The sequence below is a fragment of the Muscardinus avellanarius genome (genome assembly GCF_963383645.1).
Source record: "Muscardinus avellanarius genome assembly, chromosome: X".
Classification (NCBI taxonomy): domain Eukaryota; kingdom Metazoa; phylum Chordata; class Mammalia; order Rodentia; family Gliridae; genus Muscardinus; species Muscardinus avellanarius.
In genome coordinates this window covers 99,092,250-99,104,464 of record NC_137792.1, presented here as the reverse complement: position 1 = coordinate 99,104,464, position 12,215 = coordinate 99,092,250, and the positions used below count along the sequence as shown (strand labels likewise).

The 12,215-nt window shown below is 35.4% G+C and overlaps 1 protein-coding gene across 1 annotated transcript in view; it reads left to right on the top strand.

Annotated features, from left to right (window-relative positions):
* TBC1D8B (TBC1 domain family member 8B) overlaps positions 1-12,215 on the top strand; it is a gene marked incomplete at both ends in the record, with an annotated part of 77,834 nt that overhangs the window by 31,730 nt on the left and 33,889 nt on the right. The gene's annotated exons all lie outside the window — the stretch shown is intronic.

The following is a 12,215-nucleotide window of genomic DNA, read 5'->3' as shown; positions in this document are numbered from 1 at the left end:
TTTGTTTTTCAGTGTCTAGAAACTCTGTGTTTTAAAAGACTGATAAAACTTACCAAATTGTAACTACATTTTAATTGATGATTCAAAGAAGAAATAAGTATTAACTTTGCTAGTTATTTTATTTGGGCCAAAGGCTAAAGCCTTCTACTACTCTCTTCAGAGAAGAGACTGAAAATAAAATGCTAATTCAACCACAATATAATACTGATAATATTTATTTTCCCTTTGATAATATATATATATATATATATATATATATATATATATATATATAGTCTTAGTTTGGGACAGAGTCTTCATGTTGGCCATCCAGAATTTTCCTTGCCCAAAATTTATCTCTCCTTTTTTAGTATGTAAATAGAATATTCTTTAGTTTTTTGTGAGAACACAAGTTAACTATGATCAGTTTTGGTAGTTTTCCTTTTAGTACTCTCATGTTCTTGTCTCTATCAATTTTGTTCTTGCCCTATTCCATTTCAGATTCAGTCTGTGTGTTACATCCAAAGTTCTGCTTTTTCATCCTTCTCCATTAATTTTTCTGCCTCTCGAAACCCTAGAGAATTAGAAGTTTTCCCTGAAAACTCATGCATCTCTAGAAGCTAAGTATGCTCAATTTTCAAAGAAAGGATTTTGTTTCAAAATATGTTTACCATCTTTCCAGCTATGTCAGAATTCTTTTCTTTTCTTTTTTTATTCTGGGGATCGAACCTGGGACATTTTATCTCTGAGCCACACCCCCAGCCCTGTTTGATTTTTCAATTTTGAAACAGAGTCTCACAAAGTCATGCTAAGTTGTTGAGGCTGGCCACAAACCTGTCCTCCTGCCCCAGTCTCCCAAGTATTGGGATTACAAGCATGTGCCACCACAACTAGCTCAGATATGTCAGAATTCTGATGATCTAGTTTCTCTTACCCATTTTTAGTTGATTTATATAAGTATGTACAAAATGCCAGTCAGTATACTGGTTTGCTTGGAAATTTATTTTGTCATAATGTTCCTTTTTCACTGAAGATTTTTAATTATAGCAGTGATGAAGACTATTTACCCATATTAGTATTATCTGTACATATCTAGCTTTATTAATACTATATTACAAATATTAATGAATAAAAATTTTTAAAAGACCTTTTGTTTGATTTCTAAATAATAGACATCGTAGTTCTATTAGTCCTTTTAGTCTTTTATAGCTGTACCCAGGTTATTGAAACTGAGAAAAATGCATTCTATAATTTTAAGAAACCTGGTGAGTTGTATGCAAACAATAAGACTGTAATCTAAATCAACAGATCTAAATACGAATACAGGAAGGACTTTAGGAAAATTTCCCCGTGATTTACATCAAAAATTTGGTACAAAGAACAAATGCTACCAAAGGTAATTGGGATTATGCGTAAGTACCAGTTCTGTCCAAATTTTAAGTAGGTATCAATTAAAATGTTCCACAGTTTAATCAGTTATGTTGAAATTTGGTTTCATAAAAAGGTTTTATAAAATTCTAAGCAACTGTTTTGAAAACACTTTAATCTTTTGACTTTTTTATGATATTGGGGATTGAATCCCAAGACACTCTACTCCTGAGCTACATCCTGAGCCCTTTTTATGTTATTGTGAGACAGTCTCCTAAATTGCCCAGACTGGTATCAGATTTAGGATCCTCATCCTACTAATTAGTGAGTAGCTGGGATTGTAGGTATGCACCACCATAACTGGCTACTCTTTAACTGACATATATAATCTAGGGATGTTACTAGGTAGTTTTTCAAAACTACAAAATGAAGGAAGAACAGGCCCTTTTAACTTAGTTTTTGGCAAAATGGCATTAAAATTGAATGGAGTATTGAATATCCGTTACTTGATGCATTTAAAATACAATACATGTGAATCATAGGAACTATGGATTGTCAAGAAAGGTTAGAAACCAAGCTTATGCCTTAAGGTGTTTAGATAGGCAAGTAAATGCCTTTTAGAGGTTATCAAAGCATTTGTAAATGTATTTATTTCATTAGCTCTTATAACCAGCATTATCTAAGTTTTTTAATTAGAAGTAATATGCTACAGGAACATTCATTCATTCTACTGATTCTAGAATTAATAAAATCTAATGAAGATTTTTTTTGGTGGTACTGGGGTTACTGGAAACCCTTCTACCTCCGGGCTACACTCCCAGACCTATTTTATATATTTTTTTATTTGGAAACAGGGTCTCTTAAGCCAGCGAGTCTGGCTTTGAACCTGCACTATACTCCTGTCTCTGCCTCCCAAGCACGTGGATAACAAGCATGCGCTACCACGCCCAGCTCCAATAAAGATTTTTAAACTAAAATAGAAAATAATGGTTTCACTATTCTATATAATAATGTATACAAGAATATTAGTTTAACCCATATAACTGGGTTTTGTTTGCTTTAATAAGAATAAAGGAATATATTTCCTGTGGCTATAATATAAATTAGAAATAGATATTGTACTGTAGGGGGATAGATTTATGTATAAGTTAGGAAAGCAGAAACTTCGTTAGAAATAAAATTATCATTGAACAATTATCATTGAAAAATTGAACAATGAACAGGAATTGATTTAAGATAAGCTTGTGAAATTTGAAAGAAGTGGGGGTTTTTTTTGTAATTTTTGTCTTGAATTTTGGTTTACAGGTCAACTCTGGCTCCTGATCACCATTTATTGTGCTGAGTTTGTGAGATATTCTAATTTAAATATTATTTTATAGTAAGGTTACATATAAAGAAATACTAATATCTACTCTTTCTTTTCTTCAATGTTAAAAACATATTCTAGAGCCAGGCATGGTGGCACACACTTGTAAACCCCGTGCTTGAGAGGCTGAGACAGGAGGATCACGCAGGTTCAAAGCCAGCGAGGCTCTCAGCAACATAGTGAGACTCTGTTTCCAAATAAAGTATAAAATAGATCTCGGAGTGTAGCCCAGATGTAGAGAAGTCCCTGGGTTCCACCCCTAGTATTACAAAAAAAATTTCTACTTCTAAATTCAATGTTAGATACCAAAAACTGAATGTGTTTAAGAACACCTGCCATAGAATCAACCCATGTTGCTTTCAAAATGTGATTCAGTTCTGCTTGTATACTAAATCTGATGAGTTTTGAGCTTATGCCAGTCAAAATTGTGTCTAAATAAATGGATGTATGGAATCAGCATGGCTCTGTGGTAAAACTTTTAATCAAAAGAGCCAGAGCAAAAAAGGGGTATAAAAATTAAGTTTTGTTCCTTAAACAGTATATCTTAAACAATTCAAATATCAAATGATTTTAAGCTACCATCTTTAAAGATAAATGTGTTAATTTGATTTTATGAATTTTTAAGAGAATGCTGGACATGGTGGTACACACCTGTAATTCCAATACTGGGAGGCTGAGACGGGAGGATCACAGTTTCTAAGACAACCTCAGCATCTTAATGAGGCTCTCAAGAACCTAGTGAGACTGTTTCAAAATAAAAAAATAAAAATGACTGGGGGTATAACTCAGAGGTAGAATGTCCCTGGATTCAATTTCCAATACAAGAAAAGTACTTAAGAGAGTATCATGGATATGACTCAATACTTTGTCATCGCTCTGATAAATTGATGTGTAAGGTTTCAGCAGTTAAGAGATTATTTTTCTTTTCTCTCTTCTATATTTTTTTCTGTATTTTGGATATATTACCAAGAGATAATTGATACCTCAGTCATATGATTTAAACTAAAATAATGTACATTGATTTAGATCTAGACTATAACTATGTATTTGTGTGTGTGTGTGTTTGTGTGTGTGTGTGTGTGTGTGTGTGTGTGTGTGTGTTACTGAGGTTCCTGGAAAGCCTTGTACCTCCGGGCTATACTCCCAGACCTATTTTTATACTTTTTTATTTGGAAACAGGGTCTCTTAAGCCAGCGAGGCTGGCTTCAAACCTGGGTGATCCTCCTGTCTCTGCCTCCCAAGTACAGGGATTGCAAGTATGTGCCACCACACCCGCCTAACCATGCATTTTTAATCTGTATTTTTAAAAACATAACACCTCATTAAAACAGTTAAATTTAATATTAGGTAGTAAACTACATGATGTGATTAATAATTAATTTTTCATCGTCTTTTTCTTCCTTTACCTTGTATTCATTCAAACATTGATTTAAGTACTCTTTAACTCTCCCTGAATCCTATCTTAACATCCAACCCTCCTAGAGAATTTACTGACTTCTTGAGTTTCAAAGTAAAATGCCACTGAACAGTTCCACCCTAAGCTGCTACTTTCCCTCCACTTCAGTCATAGGCAGTCTTTTCATTTTGCTTAAGCAATTAAAATTTAAGGGGTGAGCCAGGCATGGTGGCCCACACTTGTAATCCCAGCATTTGGGAGGCTGAGACAGGAAGATCACAGTTTGTGTCCAGCCTCAGCTACTACTTAGGCCCTCTGCAACTCAGTGAGACCCTGTTTCAAAATAAAGAATAAAAATTAAGGCTGGGAGTGTAGTTTGGAGGTAGAATGCGCTTGGGTTCCATCCCTATTATTGAAAAAAAAATTAAGGGGTGACCTTAGTGAGCCTTTTAAAGTACCACTAGTAATAATTCAAGACTTTTGGTATAGTTAATCAACAGAAACTGGGCAAATGATATATTTTAAAAGTAAAACTTTTGTTATTCCAAATAAATTTAAGGACTGATTTTTCTATGTCTGCGAGGAATGATCTTGGTAGTTTAATGGGCATTGTGTTGAATCTGTAGATCACTTTTGGAAGGATGGCCATTTTAATAATATTTATTCTGCCTATCCATGAGCATGGAAGATCTTTCCATTGTCTAAGATCTTCTTCAATTTCTTTTTGCAAAGTTTTATAATTTTCTTTGTAGAGATCTTTTACCTCCCTGGTTAAGTTTATTCCTAAGTATTTTATTTTTTATGGGTGATCTTGAACGGAAGTGTTTTCTCAATTTCTTTTTCAGCGGGTTTATGATTGGTGTACAGAAAAGCTTCTGATTTCTTAAGATTGATTTTGTATCCGGACATTTTGCTGAATTTGTTGATCAGTTCTATAAGCCTTTTGGTTGAGTTCATTGGGTTTTCTAAATATAGTATCATGTCATCTGCAAATAGTGAAAGTTTGAGTTCTTCTTTCCCTATTTGTACTCCTTTGATTCCTTCTTTTGCCTTAATCCTACTTTCTCACCCTGCACAAGAGTCAATTCAAGATGGAACAAAGACTTGGAAATTAGACCAGAGAATTTGAGGCTCCTTGAAGAGGGCATAGGTCCAACACTGCAACACATAGGCACAGATAAAAACTTTCTCAACAAGACCCCAAAGGCACAAACCAATAGGTGAATCAATTCGTGGGACTGCATGAAATTGAAGATCTTCTGTTCAGCAAAGGAAATTGTCAAGAACCTCAATTGAGAGCCAACAGAATGGGAGAAGATTTTTGCCAGCTACCCATCCGATAGAGGACTAATATCTAGAATATAAAGAGAACTTAAGAAACTCAACACTAAAAAAACAAATCATCCAATCAAAAAATGGGCAAGTGAACTAAATAGACACTTCATGAAAGAAGAAATTCAAATGGCCAATAAATGCATGAAAAAATGCTCAACATCATTGGCAATCAGAGAGATGCAAATCAAAACTACTCTGAGATTTCACCTAACTCCAGCTAAAATGGCAATCATTCAAAACACGAACAATAACAAATGCTGACGAGGATGTGGAGAAGAGGGAACTCTAAAACATTGTTGGTGGGATTGCAAATTAGTGCAACCACTTTGGAAAACAGTATGGAGAATCCTCAGAAGAATGGAAACAAATCTACCATTTGATCCAGCAATTACCACTTCAGGGTATCTACCCAAAAGAAAGGAAACCAAACTACCAAACTAATGCATGCGTATCTATGTTCATAGCTGCACAATTCACCATAGCCAAACTGTGGAACCAGCCAAGATGTCCATCGACAAATGAATGGATTACAAAACTATGGAATATGTACACAATGGAATTTTACTCAGCCATAAAAAAATACAATTGCGGTATATTCAGGGAAATGGATGGAACTGGAGGACATTATGCTCAGTGAGATTAGTCAGTCACAAAAAGTAAGGAATCGGATGCTTTCCCTAATATGTGAAAGCTAGTGGGAATGGGGTTATTGAGGAACTCCATGTGAAAAAAGAGATCCTATAAAGGAACAAATAAGACAACCTATCAGTGGGGATGGGAGGTGGGGAGAGGGAAACTCTTTAAAGCACATGATGTACTTATTAATATTGAAGTCAACCACTAAACCAAGCATGGGAGGGAGGGATGGGGAGGAAGTGACGTGGGGACTAGTTGGGGGCTGGCTGGGTGATGTGTGTACATTTATGCCTACACAAGTTTTTTACCCCATTATGATGTATAAATACAATGAACCAATAAAAATTAAAAAAAAAACAAAAAGTAAAATAAAATAAAAGTAAAACTTTGAGGATCATAAAATTAATATAGAAATACAAGGGATAATAACTAAAGGAGTATTACAGAGGATAAACTAAGTTGAGGACACATGCTTCTCATTAAATTTTTTTATTGATGGATTGTAATCATACATCTTAATGGGTTACAAGATGTTAGAGGTATACATGCACACATCACTTATTTAGCCCTTTTTCAATTCCCATGCCTTTCCCTCTGCCTCCCTCCTCACGTTTGGCTTAGTGATTGATATGTTTGTGAATGTACTAGGGAATTTCCCTCTTCTTCCCTCCCATCCCCCTCAGTTAAGTCACCTTATTTGCTCATCTATATTTCTCCTTCTTTGCCTAGAGTTCTTTTTCTTTGCCTATGACCGTTTTTCTCCTTAGCTTCTATATATTAGAGAGCTCATCTAATTTTTTACTTTGAAAACTTACTATGCAGCCATAATAAACAAGATAGTGTGATACTAGCATCTGGTAGACATATAGATAAATGTAATGGAATTGAGAGTCTTAATTTTAGCCTTTATGGTCACTTGATTTTCAACAAGGATGAAAATTCAATTCTATATGGAGGAAAGCATAATCTTTCCAACAAATGATGCAGGGACAGTGATTACCCACATAACAACAACAAAAATGTTTGGGACCCTTTTGTTAAGTCACACACAAAAATTAACTCAAAATGAATCTGAGACCTAAATGTAAAGTTTAAACACTATTACAGTAAGCATAGTAGTGTGTGTTTATGCTCTTAAATTAGGTGATTGTTTTCTTAAACAATACATCAAAAGAACATGACAAAGGAAAAATGGGTAAATTAAACTACATCAAGAGTAAAAACTACATCAAAAGTAAAAGCTTCTGTGCTACAAATGACACAAAGAAAGTGAAAAGACAAGCCACCAAATAGGATAAAATATTTTAAAATTATATGGCTTTAAATAGAAACATATAAAACCTTCTGCAGCTCAATAATAAAAGGCAAACAACCTAATTTTTTAAAAATGGAAAAATGATTTGAATGAGTATTTCCCAAAGGAGGTAAATGACCACTAAACACATGAAAAGATTTAGTTGTTGGGAAAATACAAGTCAAAATTATAATGGGATACCATTTCATACCCATTAGGGTGGTTATAATTAAAAAGACAAAATAAGTGTTGAGGAGGATGTGAAGAAATTGAAATTCTTATGTATTGCTGTAAGGAAGAGAAAATGGTATGGCTCTTGAAATACAGTTAGGTCGTTCCTCAGAATGTTAAGCATAAAGTTATCAAATGACTCAGTAATTCATTCTTCTCTCTGCTCTGCTCTGCTCTGCTCTGCTCCGATCTTCTCTGCGCTTCTCCCTCCTCTCTTCTCCTTCTCCTCCTCTTCCTCCTCCTCCTCCCCTCCTCCTCCTCCTCCTCCTCTTCCTCCTCCTTCTTCTTCTTCTTTCTCTCTCTCTTTCTCTCTCTCTCTCTCTCTCTCTCTCTCTCTCTCTCTCTCTCTCTCTCTCTCTCCGGATTAAACTCAGGAACATTCTACCTCCCAGCTATACTCCCAGCCCCTTTTTATTTTTTATTTTGAAACAGGATCTCATTAAGTTGACGAGAGTTTCATTACTTGCTGAGGCTGTCCTTGAACTTGTGATCCTCTTGTCTCAGCCTCCCAAGTACTAGGCATACAAGTGTGCACCACCATACTTGGCTGACCCATTAATTCTACAACTAGATATCTACCAAAGAAACTGCAAGTGGATATTCACACAAATACTTGCTCATGGATGTACTTTCCAGGATTGCTCATAATTGCCAAAAAGTATAAAAGGCCTGTTGTCCATCAGGTGATAAATAAAATATGATAATTCATATAGTAGAATATTATTTGGCAATAACAAGAAATGAAGTACTGACATATGCTATAATATGGGTGAACCATGAAAAGGTTATGCTAAATAAAAGAAGTCATACACAGAGTCACATATGTGATTCCATTCATATGAAATGTCCAGAACAGGCAAGTTTATCATGACAGAAAGTTTGGTGGTTATCTAGAACCTGAGGAGAAGGGGAAGATCATGGGATTGACTCAATGGGCATGAGATTTCTGTGTGTGTGTGTGTGTGTGTGTGTGTGTGTGTGTGTGTGTGTTTTACTGGGGATTGAACCCACAGAGGCATTCTACCTCAGAGCTACACTCCTAGCTCCCAGCTCTATTTCATTTTTTATTTTGAAACAGGGTCTCATTAAGTTGCAGAGGGCCTTACCAAGTTGTTGAGGCTGTGTAGGTGATTTATTTTGGGAATGATAATATACAAAATTTAGATTTTTATGATGGTCACACATATATGAATATACTAAAACCATTGGTGTCTGCTGTAAATGCATTAATATTATTACATGTGATTTATATCTTAAAGATATTAAACTAATAAAAGGAGTTTCTAAAAGTCTTTCACAACATATTAGCTTAAGTAAGGGAGAAATACCTTTGACAAACAGAATTTTTCTCCATAGTTAAGCTTTACCAGGTATGTTGGCAAAGGTTCCTCAAAGCTTTTCTTAGGAAAAGCATCAAATTATTGCTCTGAATTCTACTACAGTTAGATGAAACTTTTTCCATAAAAGCAAACATTTTATCATATTTTTAAACTTTGAAAATATTTATTTTTATACTTCTACTGGTGCACTGTAGTCTCACATCATAGTGATAGTGTTATATAAGCACACAGCATTTGGTGGGCTTTCCCATATAGGGTATTAAGATTGGCATTTGGCATCTATCTATCTATCTATCTATCTATCTATCTATCTATCTATACAAAATTATGTCCTTTGTAGGAAAATGAATGGACCTGGAGAATATTATGTTAAGTGAGATTAGCCAGTTAAAGAAAGTGAAGGGTCATATTTGGAAGCTAGGAAGTAATCAGGATATCAGAAGTACTTTAGATAATGGAGGAGAAACTCAGTAGAGTGAGAAAGGCAGTCTAGGGAGCATGGGGGGAATTAAAGAAGGAATCACTTCAATTGATATTATATACAGATGGGACTTTTGAAAAAGAACATTAATGTAGAAAATGAAAAGCTTGTCCTAACTTGTTTTCTTCCATCTTAAAAGATTTAAGCCAGGCACATTGGCACATACCTACCTGTAATCCCAGTACTTAGGAGGCTGAGACAGGAGGGTCACAGGTTTGAGGCCAGTCTAGGAAACATAACCAACACTCTTAGCAACTTAGTGAGATCCTGTTTCAAAATAAAAGGGACTAAGGATTTATCTTATAGGTAAAAGATCTCTGGGTTCAATTCCTGATACCCTCTCCAAAAGATTTAAATTCAGCTAGTTATTTCTTAAGTGTCACGTCTGAATAGAAAGTTTGCTAATTGCTTTTACATGATTTAGTACATAATTATCCTATGATATATTATGCTTACTTCATATATGAGGAAACCAAGTTTTACGAAAAGCAGGTTACTTCACCAGAATTGCACAGCTAGAAAATGGTGATTAATTGGTTAGGTTTCAGCAGTTTCAGTTACAATCACATAGTCCTACCTCTTTAAATTCTCCAATCTGTCTAATAGTATATTTGACGGTCTCTTGAGTTACATACACACATAATTAATTTCATTTAGTCAACAGAATTTCTATTACTCTATCGGTATAATTTTAATCAACTTTCTTTCTACCCTACATTCTGACAATTGTTTATTATTGACCGTGTGTAATAAGAAAGGACACGAGAATGAGAGTCAGTAGACCAAGCTCTGGACCCAACTGTCATTAAAAGTTCCTGAATATAGGCAAGTTGCTTGATCCTTGTGCACCATTTGCCTCGTCTTTTTTTAAATTTTTTTCTTTTAACAATTTTTATTGAACATAAATAGTATACATTTAAACTATATTTGATGTCCTCTCCCCCCCCCGCCCCCGTTATCCCTTCCCCCCTCCCACCAATGGTTGTCCAGGTTAACCATGTCATATTTGTAATTTTACACATGTTCAGATGTAGACCCTCATTAATCAAGATCAGCCTTCCTCCTCTCCTATCTTTCCATTCAAGCTTTGCTGGTATTTCCCCTCATCTTTAAAATGAAAAGTGGAATTAAATTATTGACTTTGTACTCCTTGAAATGTTCTCGTGACACTTCCTGAGCTAAGACTATTCTAAGGATGCTTTTAGGCGTGTCTCAGAAAATTGAGGTTTCCAAATTGCAAAATTATTCCTGTTCTTGAACCTAATTCTAGCTGAGAAGCCTTTTCTGTATTTCTGAAGGTTTCTGTGTAAGCAATTTACTATTACTTTACCTACTACCTATACGCTAGCTCTCAAATCTAGGTCACTAGCTCAGAGCTCCATTCTGACTTCCAGACACTTAATAACCTACTGTGATCCACCTAGATGTCTCAAAGTTACTTCAATTAATAAAGTGAAGTCTTTATTCCTCCTGCCCCTTCTTCCTATATTCTCTAAACTAATGTCATGAACACCTAACCTGATAGTTACAATTATCTGTCTAGCCATACACGCTTTGTTGTCATCTTTTTTATACTTTAAGATGTATTTATTGTTATTATTTTTGTTGGTGCTAGGGTTCAAACCCAGAGCCTTACACACACTAGGCAAGCATTCTATGACTCAGAAACGTCTCAGCTTTCTGTTGTTATTTTAAATCCCTCTCCCTTCTTATCTTCAGTGACTCACTAGGCCCTGTAGTTCTTGCTTATCTTAATTTTTTTTACACTTTTCTGTTAATTAATTTGTGTGATAATTTGTGTGCAGATTGAAACCGGGGACATTCTAACTCTGAGCTACATCCCTAGCCCTTTTTATTTTTTATTTTGAAGCATGGTTTTGTTAAAGTGCTGAGGGACCTAAGTTGCCAAGGCTGGCCTAAAACCTGAGATCCTCTGGTCTCTGCCTCCCAAGTACTGGGATTACAAGCATGTGCCAACATGCCCAGCCCCAGAATTTTTTTTTTTTTTTTGGTGGTACTGAGGTTCCTGGAAACCCTTCTACCTCTGGGTAACACTCCCAGGCCTATTTTTATATTTTTATTTGGAAACAGGGTCTCTTAAGCCAGTGAGGCTGGCTTCGAATCTGTGCTATCCTCCTGTCTCCGCCTCCCAAGCGCAGGGATTACAAGTATGCACCAACATGCCCGGCCCAGCCTCAGAATTTTTAACATGGTTTTCCTTGGTTCTGTGAATATATTTATAATGCTTGCTTTATATTCTTTCTTTATGAAATGCAAAAACTGGTCACCTTGGGATTATTTTCTGTTGTTTGCTTTTTAAAAAGTTTTTGTTTTTATTATGAGGTTTACCTTCCTGAGATCACCTTCTGAGTTAGTATAATTTAATGATGCTTCAATTATGGATCAGATTTCCTTAAATGCCTTAAGCATTTAGGTCTTTCACTTATTTTCCAAAGAGATCTTTGTGTGAAGGTATTACTTAAACTTCACACCGTTTACAAATCCACCTTTAGTTTTCATGCCCTTTCAAAGCTGGCCAGAGTTGAGTAACTGGGGCCTTCTCTGTTCATTTGCTTCTCCGCACCTTCCTTTAAATGTTCAGCCAGGCTTTTGTTTGTCCCAACTGAAATCACAGGTTTGGGCAGTTATGATGTTACAAGCAGATTGCTATTTTCTTTTTTTTTCTTTTTTTTTTTTTTTGCGGTACTGGGGTTCCTGGAAGCCCTTCTACCTCCGGGCTACACTCCCAGACCTATTTTTACATTTTCATTTTGGAAACAGGTTCTCCT